This window comes from Aphelocoma coerulescens, chromosome 19 (genome assembly GCF_041296385.1).
Source record: "Aphelocoma coerulescens isolate FSJ_1873_10779 chromosome 19, UR_Acoe_1.0, whole genome shotgun sequence".
In the NCBI taxonomy this organism is placed as follows: domain Eukaryota; kingdom Metazoa; phylum Chordata; class Aves; order Passeriformes; family Corvidae; genus Aphelocoma; species Aphelocoma coerulescens.
The window spans coordinates 3245061-3259383 of record NC_091032.1 but is presented as its reverse complement, the minus strand read 5'-3'; the positions used below and the strand labels follow the sequence as shown (position 1 = coordinate 3259383).

General features: G+C 51.9%; 1 protein-coding gene across 4 annotated transcripts in view; it reads right to left on the bottom strand.

The window, feature by feature from the left end:
* The window catches only part of STX1A (syntaxin 1A), a 74932-nt gene that overhangs the window by 20947 nt on the left and 39662 nt on the right, over positions 1 to 14323 (bottom strand). The window lies entirely within an intron of this gene.

Genomic DNA, 14323 nt, shown 5'->3' with positions numbered 1-14323 from the left:
TCCCTGCCCATGGCAGGGAGGTGGAACGAGATGACCTTTCAAAGTCCCTTCAAACCCAAACCATCCTGTGAATCTGTGATCACACACAGGTTCCTCTCCCAGAAACCAGCATGCCCTGAAAGAAGCCAGGATTTGCAGATGTGGCTCTCACCAACCTGTGCTTCAGGAACTGCCAGGCCCCCTGCACACAGCAGCCCCTGCACACAGCAGCCCCTGTACACAGCCCCATGCCCAGAATGCTGGGACCCAACTAAGGTCTGCCAGTGCAGCTCTCCCTGCTGCCACCCCAACACTCCCTCTTGATTTTGATGAGATCAAGACTTAATTAAATAAAACTTTGTTTAATAGAGGTGAGGCATATTGACTGACTCATGTCAATGGCATAATTAGAAAATCCTGATAATGGAAATGTGTTGGGGGAAGGTCCTATCGTACTGGCAGCTTTACACATTCCCATCCCCGAGCTACAAGCTTCAGCACTACTAGGAAAAAAAGAGAAGGAACACATCTGTGAAGTCCTTCACCCCAGGGTATTTGCTGGAGAACAGGCACAAATGCAGTGACAGGAATAGGATATTTTCGTTTGAGTTATCATTTAAGTGACTCATTTTTTTTTCTCCATTCTTAAAGAACTTGTAATAGTAAGAAATAAAGAAATAATAAGAAATTTAATACTAAGAAATTTCTTGAAAGAATTTGCAATAATAGGAAAATAATAAGCAATAATAAGCTGTTAAAATAAGAAATTAGTAACTGTAATAATAAGGAATTACTAATTATTTCTCAATAAAGAAATAAACTAGTGGGCTGAGTAACTCCTTGCAGCCATCCAGCCTGGGCAAGCAGACAAGGACCAGGAGTACTGGAGACAACAGGCTGCCACAGACACGGGGATGGTCTGGGAGTTGGGATTATCCACCTGGAAAGAGGAAAGACAAAGTGGTTCCTACTGCTGTCTGAGACTACCCTGCAGGAGGGTGGAGAGAAGGTGGGGCCAGGTGTCCTGCTGGTCCTTGCAGGTGACTACTGATGCTTGGAGCTTCCTACTGATGCTTGGAGCTGCACAGGAAGAGGACAAGCAGTGCTGGACCAAGCAAAATGCAAATTCGATATTAAGAAGAAGAACAGTCATAATGGCAGCCAAATACCAAATGCAGAGAGGCTGTGGGATGTGTGTCCTTATGGATATTCAGCACAAGGCTGGGTGAAAGGCTGAGCATTGGACCTGCTGGAGGGGATCAGCCAGGGGCCTCCAAGGTCCCTTCCCACCCATATCCACCTTCAATTCTATTGAACAATTTCACATAACTCACTGACAGGTACTGTTCCTTCTCCCTGGCAACCCAGGCTGATGGATCTCCCCCTCTACTCTGCTCTCGTGAGACCTCCCTTGCAGACCTGCTTCCAGCTCTGGAGTCCCCAGCCTAGGAAGGATGTGGAGCTACTGGAGCAAGTGCAGAGGAGACCACAGAAATGACCTGAGGGCTGGAGCCCCTCTGCTCTGGAGCCAGGCTGGGAGAGCTGGAGGTGTTCAGCCTGGAGAAGAGAAGGCTCCGGGGAGACCTTAGAACCCCCCTTCCAGGGCCTAAAGGGGCTCCAGGAGAGCTAGAGAGGGACTTTGAACAAGGAATGGAGGGACAGAACAAGGGAGAATAGCTTCTGCACTGAGAGAGGGCAGGGTTAGATGGGAGAAAAGGAGATTCTTCCCTGTGAGGGTGGTGAGGTCCTGGCACAGAGTGCCCAGAGCAGCTGTGGTTGCCCCATCCCTGGAAGTGTCCAAGACTGGACAGGGCTTGGAGCAACCTTGTCTAGTGGAAGGTGTCCCTGCCCATGGCAGGGTGATTAGATGATATGAGATGAGATAGATGAGATGAGATGAGATGAGATGAGATGAGATGAGATGAGATGAGATGAGATGGTATTTAAGGTTCCTTAACATTCTGTGATGCACTGCTGTGAAGCTGCCACTGAGGACAAGTGGTGAGTATGGTCCTGTGCTGGCCACTCAGGGAGCAGACAAGACTACATGGATGGAAGGAGGGGACAGGGAATGGGGCTGGGTGCCTTCCCTCAAAATATTTCCAACTGAGCAGCATGGAGAGCACTCCTTCTGGCCTGATTTGAGTCACAGGCCATGTGAGGATTACTTGGCGGCCTGGCAAGCACAGGCTGCCCAGACAACTATTTTCACATCCACGGTGTCTGTTTAAGTGACTCACTGAGATCTGTTTAACCATTCACAGCAAGTGACATACAGCTATGGGAAGCTGAAGTACCACAACATTACTGTGCCACGGCCGGCATCACTTCATGCCAGAGTGGCACTGAGGGGCCAGATGGGGCGTTTCAGAGGATGAGTCAAGCTCCCCACACCCCACAGCCCACGTAGGATGTCTGCTCCGTTCCCACTGGCACTGAGCACAGTGGGAGCAGAGATGTCCCCATGGCCACATGTCCCCACTGGGAGGGAGGAAGAGTCTTTGGTCCAAGGTCGAGTCTTAGACCCTTGAGAAGCCCCAGGGCCTCCTGTGACCTGCCTGGGAGGGAGCCCAGGCAGTGCAGAGAGCAGGCAGGGGTGGGTGGTCTTTCTCCTCTCCTCCTTCCCTCACTAGCCAACAGCTAGTGAGGCCCTCATCCGACAGAGAGCAGACACCCAGCCCAGGGTGGTAACACTGCAAGCAGGCAGGAGATGCAGGCAGGCAGGAACAGGTAGGCAAAAGCAGGTAGGAGCAGGTAGGAGCAGGCAGGAGCAGGCAGGCAGAAGCAAGCAGGAGCAAGCAGGAATAGGCAGGCAGGCAGGCAGGGACAGGTAGACAGGAGCAGGCAGGAGCAGGCAGGCAGAAGCAAGGAGGCCAGGAAGGAGCAGACAGGATCAAACAGGAGCAGGCAGGATCAAGAAGGAGCAGGCAGGAGTAGGCAGAAGCAGAAGGGAGGAACAGGCATGAAGGCAGGAGCAGGCAGGAGGAGGCAGGCAGGATCAAGAAGGAGCAGGCAGGAAGGCAGGAATGGGCAGAAGAGCAGGCAGGTGCTGGCAGCACAGCCCTCCACCCTTCACAGGTAGGTAAGTGCAGGCACTGCCCCTGTAGCTCTCTGGATATCACTTTGCACACAAGGTGCTCAGCCCTTGAGCTGCCTCACTCTTTGCTGGGACTAAGAAACTTCACCTCGGCAACCTGCAAGTCTTTACTGACAACAACCAACCAACATCATTGAGAAAAGTGCAATTCCAAGCTAATTCCCAGCTGAGTTACCTGGCAAAGCTGGAAGGATCTTTTTGGCAAAGACTTAGCTCTTTCAATAAAAAATTAAAGAAGATCCTGAGAACAGTTCCTTGAAGGAAAATTTAAAAAAATAAACCTTTCTTGTTTATCTTGGCACTTTCCTTAAGGGAACGTAGGGTATTTTTTAAAGGTGAATGCAAAGAGGAAGCACAGACCTGACAGCCCCACAATGATCTGGTCTCTGGGAGCAAATCATAAGGAATCCTTCCTAGGAACTCTATGGAGTCAGCAGAAACATTTTCCATAGTCTTTCATGGCCTTAAAGCAATACAAATGAAATCTGTTTTAAAAGGCACTAGGCAGGAGATTGTCTAGAAGGGTCCTGCACCTGGGTCAGGACAATCCCCAGTACCAGCAGAGACTGGTGGATGGATGGATGGATGGATGGATGGATGGATGGATGGATGGATGGATGGATGGATGGATGGATGGATGGAGAGCAGCTCTGTGGAGAAGGACTTTCCAGCTGAAGTCCCATTTGCCAAAAGAGATTTGGGCTATCAGTGACCTCTGTGCAGTCCTTCAGTTCCCAAAGGCTGATGTTTATTCTTGGAAACAGAGCTCAGAGTTTCACATTGCAACTTATTCATTCAAGCTGTGGAAAACAAGAAGAAAAACATCAGATGCTGACTCAACCCTTTCCTAATTTTCCAGAATTTTTTTCAACTCTGACCAACACAACCATTTGCAGCAGGTATGACAGAATGGGGAGCAGACAGAGGGGGACAGGAGAGAACTGCTCAACCCCTGCTCCAAGCAGAGCCAGGCCTGTCCTTTCCATGCAGGTGCAACACAAGGAGCTCCAGCTGCCTGCCAAGCTGTAGAAACATGGCAAAGCCATCCATCTGCCTTTGCCAGGAGCAGGGCATGGGAGATGACCAGTACTATCAGGAAGGACCAGCAGCACCAGGATTTTTAACTTCCTGCATGCCAGGAACAAATCCTGTCTAAGGTTCAGCAAGGAGAGAAACTGCCAGGGTTCAAGGTCAGTGCAAAATGTCCAGGCTTTTACACAGGAGCAGAACAGAGATGATGCACAGAAGGGTCTGAAAAGCTTGTGGGATCCCCCTGGGATGAAAGGTACACTCTGAAACACCTCATCCATCCACCCGGCTGTGTACTGGCGTGATCCAGAACAGATTACATTGTAGCTTTTGACTTTTTACATCATTGAAAAGGAAGCAGGTGACATAACAGAATCCTAGAATCACAGAGTGGTTTGAGTTGGAAGGGACGTTAAAGATCATTCCAACCCCCTGCCATGGGCAGGGACACCTTCAACTGGACCAGGCTGCTCCAAACCCTGTCCAGTCTGGCCTTGGGCACTTCCAGGGATGGGGCATTTAACTGAGTTCCTATAACATATTCACAGGTAATTAAAAGCTGGTACCATCAATGGAATTGCATTTATATAATAGCATTTGATACCAGTGGTGCTGGATCCTGTTTCCCAAATTGTGAACTCTCAACATGACCTCCACAGGCTGTCAGGCCAGTCCAATCACTGAGAAGGACAGAGTCTGAGGCCACTGGCCGGACACTGGGGGTTTTCCACCAATAACTGGGCTTGTAACACCAGAGTGGCCATGGGCAACCTCGCATCCCAAGCCCAGCACAGCCCTTCCATAGCCTGTCGCTGAGCTAGCTATCCCGAACACCTTCAGGATGTTCTCATTCTGTGGTCATCTTCCTCCAACTGTTCCTGGTGCTCCAAACTGGCCTCAGAGCTGGTAAACTCCCACCAATGCCAGGATGAAAGGAGAGCTGCGCTATGTGCTAACCACAGAGTCACAGAATCATTAAGGTTGGGAAAGACATTCAAGATTAGCAAGTCCAACACTTGACCAAATACTACCATGTCCACTAAACCACAGCACTACACACCCAGTTGTTCACTGAACACCTCCAGGGATGGTGACTCCACCACAGTCCTGTGACAAGACTTAACCACTCTTTCAGTGAAGAATTTTTTCCTAATATCCAACCTAAACCTCCCCTGGCACAACTTCAGGCTGTTTCCTCTTGTCTTGTCCCTTGTTCCCTGGGAGCTGAGCCTGATCCCCACCTGGCTCCTGTCAGGGAGTTGTAGGGAGCGAGAAGTCCCCCCTGAGCTTCCTTTTCTCCAGACAGAGCTCCCCCAGCTCCCTCAGCTTCTCCTGGTGCTCCAGGCCCTTCCCCAGCGCTGTTCCCTTCTCTGGACACACTCCAGCCCCTTGATGTCTTTCTTGAAGTGAGCAGCCCAGAACTCAACACAGGATTTGAGGTGTGGCCTCAGCAGTGCCCAGCACAGATGGATGGTCTCTGCCTTGGTACCACTATTACTGGTAACAAGGGCTTCTTCTGCAGCCACTTGCTGGGTGTTTATAACCCAACAGCACAAATGAGGGGATCACAGTGCTCACACCAAATGACCTCGGTTTGGTGACAATCCCATGCAAGGGTGGCAGAGCAGAACCAGTGCAGTGCCTCGCTCCAGTTTCTCTGTTTTCAGAGGAAGTTGTATTTCATTTTTTTTCCAATTAACACTAAAACACCACTTTTTTAAAAGTGAGGGAAAAAGGAGAGTCAAGCTAATGACATAATTAATGTCTGTACATTGACATGAGCTTGAACCCAACTGCTGTAACAACACAGCTCCCAAAACCAGCTGCCTGTCCTGCCTGAAGAGGGCTCATGGAGCCTCACACTCAGCAGCAAACCCAGACCCACAGCTCATCTCTAGCATCCTTAGCCCAACACATCCCACGCTGCTTTTCCAGCTTACAGCTCCACTGGAGTGGCTGTTGGGAAAGCAGGAGGCCACTGAGCTGGCAGGAAACAGCAAGGATCAACAGCTCCAAGCAGGGGGAGTTGAGGAGATCTTTTAATTAAAAGCAAGCAACTGATCTGATGGAAGCCCTGATGGAAGCACAGGATCCGGTGAGCGCTGTGGGGGCGAGGGCAGATGGCTGCACCCCCAGGACTCATCCCACCTTCACGAGCAGCACCCAATTAAGACAGCAAAATTTATGCAAGCAAACAGCTGTGGATGGCTGCTCCCACCTGCTGCAAACATGCCCATCTGTCAGAGCTTCTCAGGCCTGCAGCATCATCCCCAAAGTTGCTCTCCTGGAGCAATTAACTGGCTGATGAATGAACACTCCTTCCCTTTCCATGGCCTTCTTCTGTCTTCCCTATGGCTCTCCTCCAAGCCCTTCCATTCATCCTGTTAGCTCCAGGGCAGCACTAGAGAAATCAGTACCCTCCACTGCCCGCTCCCATTCTACTTGGAGCCACATACAAACCTCAGCTCCAGGAGGGACACAGGGCACTTAAGAGGCAATGCTGGAGCTCACAGGGACCAAAGCCACCCTAGCCCTCCCACAGACACTGAGGACACAGGTACCAACTAAAGCTCCTCAGCTCTATTTTTACAACACTGACTCCACTAATTGTATTACCTTCTTTAGTTCTCCCAATTGAATTCCACTTCGCATATTCCATTATTTTACTCAGAAGCAAGGTGGGTTTAATCAGTCAATAATTACCCAGCTCATTCCCTCTCTCTTTAAAATTGATGCTCTTCTACCTCCCAAGCTCCCAGTGCCTACCAGGTATGCCAGAAATTATTGGAAATCAACACTAATGGCAAAGGCACCATCTTACTCAGCTCCTGGAAAACCTCTCGATCAATACCTTCAGGTATCCTGAATCCAGCAGCGTCTATTTTTGGTATCAACTGTTTAGCAACAAACCAATTTACTGCTGGAATGTTGGAATTTAATCAATGTAAGATACACCATGTGTTTCCCAAAAAAAGAAAAGCGTTTCCCATATGTTTGTGTCTTTTCTGCATTATTCTCCCATTTTCCTTTATTAATGCACCAAAATGGTTGAGAGGTTCTGCTCTTCTTTAAGCACCTCAAGAAGATTTCAGTTTGTCCTTCAGGCCACTGCTGGGTGGGTTTTCTGGCTCCCTGTGACTCCCAGCTCCAGTTTCTGTGACACTGGAAGAGGGTGGGAAAATATTCTCCTCCTCACCTCTCTCCTCTGGGAGAACAGAGACAAATGTAAATCCATGGCAAGGGAAAGTTCAAGAGTGGGAGGTACAAAGAAGAGGTAAGAAACACTGAGGCATACAGGGAGGATAAAGTGTTTTAAATTTGTTCTGTGAGCACTTGATATCAAGGAGCAAGATAGGACCATCCAGATGATTGAGTGTCCCTGGTACTGAGACCTGCCCCAAGGGGTCCTTCTCCCAGGCTGTAACAAAGATATTTCACACTTCACGCAAACAAATCTTTCTTCCAGGTCTGAGGAACATAAACTAGGCTGAATTTGGGATCACAGACAGCAATTGCAATTCTCTAGTGTTTGAACTGGTCTCGTAACAGAGATGTCTGGAGCAATTAAATAATTCCTTTTTGTCCCAAGCTTTAATCACAGGATCATGGACTCACAGGGTGGTCTGGGCTGGAAGGGACCTTCAAAGATCATCCAGTACAACCCATTGCCATGGGTGGGGACACCTTTCACTAGACCAGGTTGCTCCAAGCCCCGTGCAACCTGGCCTTAAACACTTCCAGGGATGGGGCAACCACTGCTTCTCTGGGCAACCTGTGCCAGCCCCTCATGGTCTGACATTTCTTCCCCATGTCCAACCTGACTCCACCCTCAGTTCAACACCATTGTCCTGTGCTGGGACCTCAGAGGTGGAGGCAGCTCCAGGGTGTCTCAGGAGAGTGGAGCAGAGAGGGAGCATCCCCTCCCTCCCCTGCTGCCCACACTGCTGGGGATGAGCCCAGGAGACACTTGGCTTTCTGTGCTGCCAGTGCCCATCGCTGGGTCACGTCCCATTTGTCACTCCCCAGAATCCTCCAGTCCTTCTCTGCAGGGTGTTTTCCATCCACCCCTTCATCTCTCCAGCCTTCCCCCAGTTTGTGCTGGCACTGGGGATTGCCCTGACCCAAGTGCAGGACATTGCTTTTGGCCTAGTTGAAGTCCATGAAGGTCTCATGCTTTTGGCAACTTTATTCCTGATACTTCAGTATCCTAAGGCACTTTACCCATCCCTCCCCGGTCCCAGGACACACCACAGCTCTTTTCAAAATCAGACACACCCCAAATGCTGTATTTAAATTGTTCCAGATGAGAGAGTGAGTCTGTGCCCATGAGGGGCCCTATAATTGAGCATCCTGAAGGATGGGGAAGAAGGAGGGCCTGATGGAGGGACTGCGTCCAGCACAGGAGGGAGGAAAGTCCTTCACCCCTGCACAAGGTGATGCAGATCACACAGAGTGAGCCCATTTGGACAGAGAGACACAGGGCTTTGTGCAGAAAGGAAGCCAGCTGAGGAACTGTGGAAAGGTTATTTTTAGAGTTGTACATTTCCATGACAAAGAGCAAGTATTACCTCTGGCTGAAAACCTTTTATAGCATTGGCAGAAAAATCTGACCAGAAGTAGTTCTACCTCCCAGAGCTTCAGCTGGGAGCGTGCTTGAGATGCTGCTGCTGGTACCCAAAGCAGCAAGTGTGAAATAAAGGCTCAAAATGCACGCACAGAGTCCAGACACCTGAACCTACCAAATCCAGACTTTTTCCTCAAAAAAAAAAAAAAAGGCAGGGAGGGGTGGTTTATATTTTTAAACACTGACCGAAGTGCAGGGAACTGTGTGATTTAATTAAAATTGTCAGGTCTCAGCGAGGACAACACACAGGCAGGTCACAGTATCTAGGAAGGGCTTTAAGGACATCCTGCAGCCACTGTCAGCTGCAGCCATCATCCCTGCACAGTGGCTGTCTGGCAGCTTCTTCAGACTCCATCAACTCATGGAAATGGGATAGCCCAAAATTTCAAGTTGGAAGGAAGGTACAACCCACAGTCTGCCCTGTAAATTTGGGCAATCCAAATGGCTCATTCTCAGGGAAAGGTCAAAAAGGGGAAAAAATCCACCTCACAGTGCTGGGTACTTGTTCAAGGATCTTTTCCATATAGCCACAGACTTGCAGGGTGGTTTGGGTTGGAAAGGACCTTAAAACTCATCTCATTCCAATTCCCTGGCATGGGCAGGGACACCCTCCACTGGACCAGGTTGCTCTAAGCTCCGTCCAATATGGTTTTGAGCATTTCCAAGGATGGGGCAGCCACAGCTGCTCTGGGTAACCTGTGCCAGGGCCTCACCACCCTCATGGTACAACATTTCTTCCTTATGTCCAGCCCAAAATTTATTGCAAGGCAGGGTTTGGTCCATCCATCTCCACCAGCACCCAGGTCTCCAAACACAGGAGTGAGCCAGCTCCATGCCTGCATGTGAGATACTTGTGCTGGACCCTCTTCCATGATCCCTGTCCCAAGGCTGACTCACTGCCTTCTATCTTTCACCTGTTAATTTACCAAAATCAGAAACAACTTGCTCCTGATGCAGCTCTGGAGCAGAAAACACACCTGCCACTGGCTGGGGACCTCCCTCCCCCATCAGAGTGAACAAGTGGCAGCCTCTGACCAGTCCCCTCAGCACACAGCTCTGCCCAGTGCCTCCCCACCCATTGACCCTGCACTCTCCAGGCGCTGCTTCGGAGCTGTGTGCCATGGGAGTCACATGCCACGTGGGCTTGTGTGCTGTGGGAACTGTGTGCTGTGGGAACTGTGTGCTGTGGGAACTGTGTGCTGTGGGAGCTGCAGGAGGTGTGCGGGATAGGAGGTGTGCGCTGTGAGAGTCGCACGTTTTGGGAGCTGTGTGGGAACTTTATGCCAAAGGAGCCATGTGCAATGGGAGCTACACATTGTGGGAGCTGTGTGGGAGCCAAGTGGTGTGGGAGGTCTGTACCACGAGAGCTGTCTGCCAGGGGACCCATATGCCGTGGGAGCCATGTGCAATGGGAGCTGTGTGCCATAGGAGCCATGTGCCATCGGAGCTGTGTGCCAAAAGAGTTCTGTGCCATGAGAATTCTATGCCACAGGAGCCGTGTGCCATGGGAGCTGTGTGCTGTGTGAGCCATGTGCCATAGGAGCCATGTGCTCTGGGACCTCTGTGCCATGGGAGCCACAAGCATTGGCAGCCATGGGCCACTGGAGCTGTGTGCTGTGGGAGCTGTGTGCTGTGGGAGCTGTGTGCCATAGGAGCTGTGTGCTGTGGGAGCTGTGTGCCGTGGGAGCTGTGTGCCATAGGAGCTGTGTGCTGTGGGAGCTGTGTGCCGTGGGAGCTGTGTGCTGTGGGAGCTGTGTGCCATAGGAGCTGTGTGCCGTGGGAGCTGTGTGCCATAGGAGCTGTGTGCCGTGGGAGCTGTGTGCCATAGGAGCTGTGTGCCACAGGAGCTGTGTGCTGTGGGAGCTGTGTGCCATAGGAGCTGTGTGCCATAGGAGCTGTGTGCCGTGGGAGCTGTGTGCTGTGGGAGCTGTGTGCTGTGGGAGCTGTGTGCCATGGGAGCTGTGTGCTGTAGGAGCTGTGTGCTGTGGGAGCTGTGTGCCATGGGAGCTGTGTGCTGTAGGAGCTGTGTGCTGTGGGAGCTGTGTGCCATGGGAGCTGTGTGCCATAGGAGCTGTGTGCTGTGGGAGCTGTGTGCCGTGGGAGCTGTGTGCCATTGGAGCTGTGTGCCATAGGAGCTGTGTGCTGTGGGAGCTGTGTGCCATGGGAGCTGTGTGCCATAGGAGCTGTGTGCTGTGGGAGCTGTGTGCCATGGGAGCTGTGTGCCATAGGAGCTGTGTGCTGTGGGAGCTGTGTGCCATAGGAGCTGTGTGCTGTGGGAGCTGTGTGCCGTGGGAGCTGTGTGCTGTGGGAGCTGTGTGCCATAGGAGCTGTGTGCTGTGGGAGCTGTGTGCCGTGGGAGCTGTGTGCTGTGGGAGCTGTGTGCTGTGGGAGCTGTGTGCCATGGGAGCTGTGTGCCATAGGAGCTGTGTGCTGTGGGAGCTGTGTGCCGTGGGAGCTGTGTGCCATGGGAGCTGTGTGCCATAGGAGCTGTGTGCTGTGGGAGCTGTGTGCCATGGGAGCTGTGTGCCATAGGAGCTGTGTGCTGTGGGAGCTGTGTGCCATAGGAGCTGTGTGCTGTGGGAGCTGTGTGCCATGGGAGCTGTGTGCCATAGGAGCTGTGTGCTGTGGGAGCTGTGTGCTGTGGGAGCTGTGTGCCATGGGAGCTGTGTGCCATAGGAGCTGTGTGCCGTGGGAGCTGTGTGCTGTGGGAGCTGTGTGCCATAGGAGCTGTGTGCTGTGGGAGCTGTGTGCCATGGGAGCTGTGTGCCATAGGAGCTGTGTGCTGTGGGAGCTGTGTGCTGTGGGAGCTGTGTGCCATAGGAGCTGTGTGCTGTGGGAGCTGTGTGCCATGGGAGCTGTGTGCCATAGGAGCTGTGTGCTGTGGGAGCTGTGTGCCATGGGAGCTGTGTGCCATAGGAGCTGTGTGCTGTGGGAGCTGTGTGCTGTGGGAGCTGTGTGCCATAGGAGCTGTGTGCTGTGGGAGCTGTGTGCCATGGGAGCTGTGTGCCGTGGGAGCTGTGTGCTGTGGGAGGTGTGTGCTGTGGGAGCTGTGTGCTGTAGGAGCTGTGTGCCATGGGAGCTGTGTGCCGTGGGAGCTGTGTGCTGTGGGAGGTGTGTGCTGTGGGAGCTGTGTGCCATGGGAGCTGTGTGCCGTGGGAGCTGTGTGCTGTGGGAGCTGTGTGCCATAGGAGCTGTGTGCTGTGGGAGCTGTGTGCCATGGGAGCTGTGTGCCATAGGAGCTGTGTGCCATAGGAGCTGTGCTGTGGGAGCTGGGTGCCATGGGAGCTCTGTGCCATAGGAGCTGTGTGCCATGGGAGCTGTGTGCCGTGGGAGCTGTGTGCTGTGGGAGCTGTGTGCCGTGGGAGCTGTGTGGCATAGGAGCTGTGTGCCACAGGAGCTGTGTGCCACAGGAGCTGTGTTCTATAGGAGCTGTGTGCTGTGGGAGCTGTGTGCTGTGGGAGCTGTGTGGCAGCCATGAACCACACAAGCCACACGCATCAGTAGCCATGGCCATGGCCAGCAGTGCCGACGTGCTCCTCGGCACACTCGCTCCAGCCTCCCACTCCTCCCTAGCGCAAGCGTCAGCTGCCAGCGTCACTGCCGTGTCATCAGCTGCCTTTTCCACAGTGCTCATTAATTCACTGGAGGGGAAATCTCCCCTCCAATGGAGGAGGGCACAGGGAATCCCAAAAGCAAGCAGACCACTGAATCTTGCTTTCTTGCAGGTTCACCACCCCAGTTTTTCCACAGTGTCGTTGCTCTGTGCTCTCTCTGCAGGGCAGGTGACCTCTGACGGAGGGAGGGAGCGGGGGAGAAAACCTAAACATGTCTTTAACAATAAAGATGAAATCACACAACTGGAATGAACAGAAAATAACAGAGACACTACAAATTCCTGCAAAAGAATGCAAGGATATGCTTGTGCTGGATAGGAAGAGGGGGGAAACAGGATGGATGCAGGTCTGGCATTGCACAGAACAATGGCCAAGGACTCACTCACCCTGCCCAACTCCTGCACAGGCAGTATTTTTGTGTACTGTCTCCTGGTGGTCCCTGTGCTTCCCCCTTGGCACCTACTCTCCCATTACCTCCCGACCCCACATCCCTGCAGCCTCCTCCCAAGCCCTTCTCCCTTCTGTTATGTTGGACTCCTCTTGCTGTCTGTCTCCCTTAATTATGGCTTCCCCAGCCTGCTCTGTCTTCACACTCTGGAATTCACTCTCCTCTGCCACTTTATTCTCCAGATTCCTTCCTCTGCCAGGATTTGTCTTCCCCATTCTCTCCGATCCTGGGTTCAGTTTCAGGCCCCTCATGAAAGAAAGACATTAAAGAGCTGGGGAAGAATCTAGAGCACCAGGAACAGCTGAGGAGCTGAGGGGGGCTCAGCCTGAAGAAAAGGAGGCTCAGGGGGGACCTTCTTGCTTTCTACAACTCCCTGACAGGAGGGTGGAGGCGGGTGAGGGTCAGGCTCAGCTCCCAGGGAACAAGGGATAGTACAAGAGTAAATGGCCTGAAGCTGCGCCAGGGGAGGTTTAGGTTGGGTATGGGGGAAAATTTGTTAATAAAAGGGCTGTCAAGCCCTTGCACAGCTGCCCAGGGCAGTGATGGAGCCGCTATCCCTGGATAGGTTTAACAGATGTGTGGATGTGGCACTTGGGGACGTGGGCTAGTGGTGGCCTTGGCAGCGCTGGGGGAACGGTACAACTTAATGGAAGTCTTTTCCAACCATAATGAATCCATGATTCTATCCCACAGACATCAGCAACCCCAACGCAATCACAGCAGCCCCTCGTCCTCCTCCTCTCCTGTTTGTAGAAAGGGATGTCCTTCACTCTGCAGGGTGGTATTTCTACCTTTCAGAGAGCAGGATTTATATTCTCTGGGGGGAATCCTTGGGGAAATCTTGCACTGAGGTATCTTCCATCTGTGTGTGGCCGTACCCAGGGTATTCTGTACACCACACTCATAGTGTATCCTGGTCCTCCTCACTGTCCCCCGAGAGAGAGGCTCTTCCCCCAATAACTACCTTCTTCAAAGTTATCCTTTCCCACATTTGCAGTCCCTCAAAGCAAGATGTGCAGGGAAGGACAAGCACAAAGGAGAGTGTCTCTGTTTTACAGCAGGATATAGTATCCAGGGACATGTGGGTATATCTCACCCATGCCACCAAGCTGGACACAGGGACCAGATGATTAAAGACTCAGGGTGGGATAGGAACAAAATAATGTATGACTCCCATTGTGGGGGTCAATCCTGGGGCAAGTTCCATTCAGTGTTTTCATTAAGTTTACAGACTGGAGGAAAACCCACCCACCAGCTTGCAGGGGTGGCACAAGAGAGCTTTGGCTTTACATATCTGATGGAAAGGCACACCTGATTAATGACAAATCCAGGCTAAAGTCAATTACAGAAATACTGGAGAAGGAGAAATCTCAGCTGGTTCCTGGGGATAACAATAATCTCAACAGTCAAATACAATTCCAGAACCTTGTATCTGCTCATATGCTGGGAGGAGGTTCCAAGGAAGGCTGCAGCCAATGGCAGGAAGGTATGTGTGGGGATCTGTCTTGGTTTGAAAGACAGGTGTCTGCCAA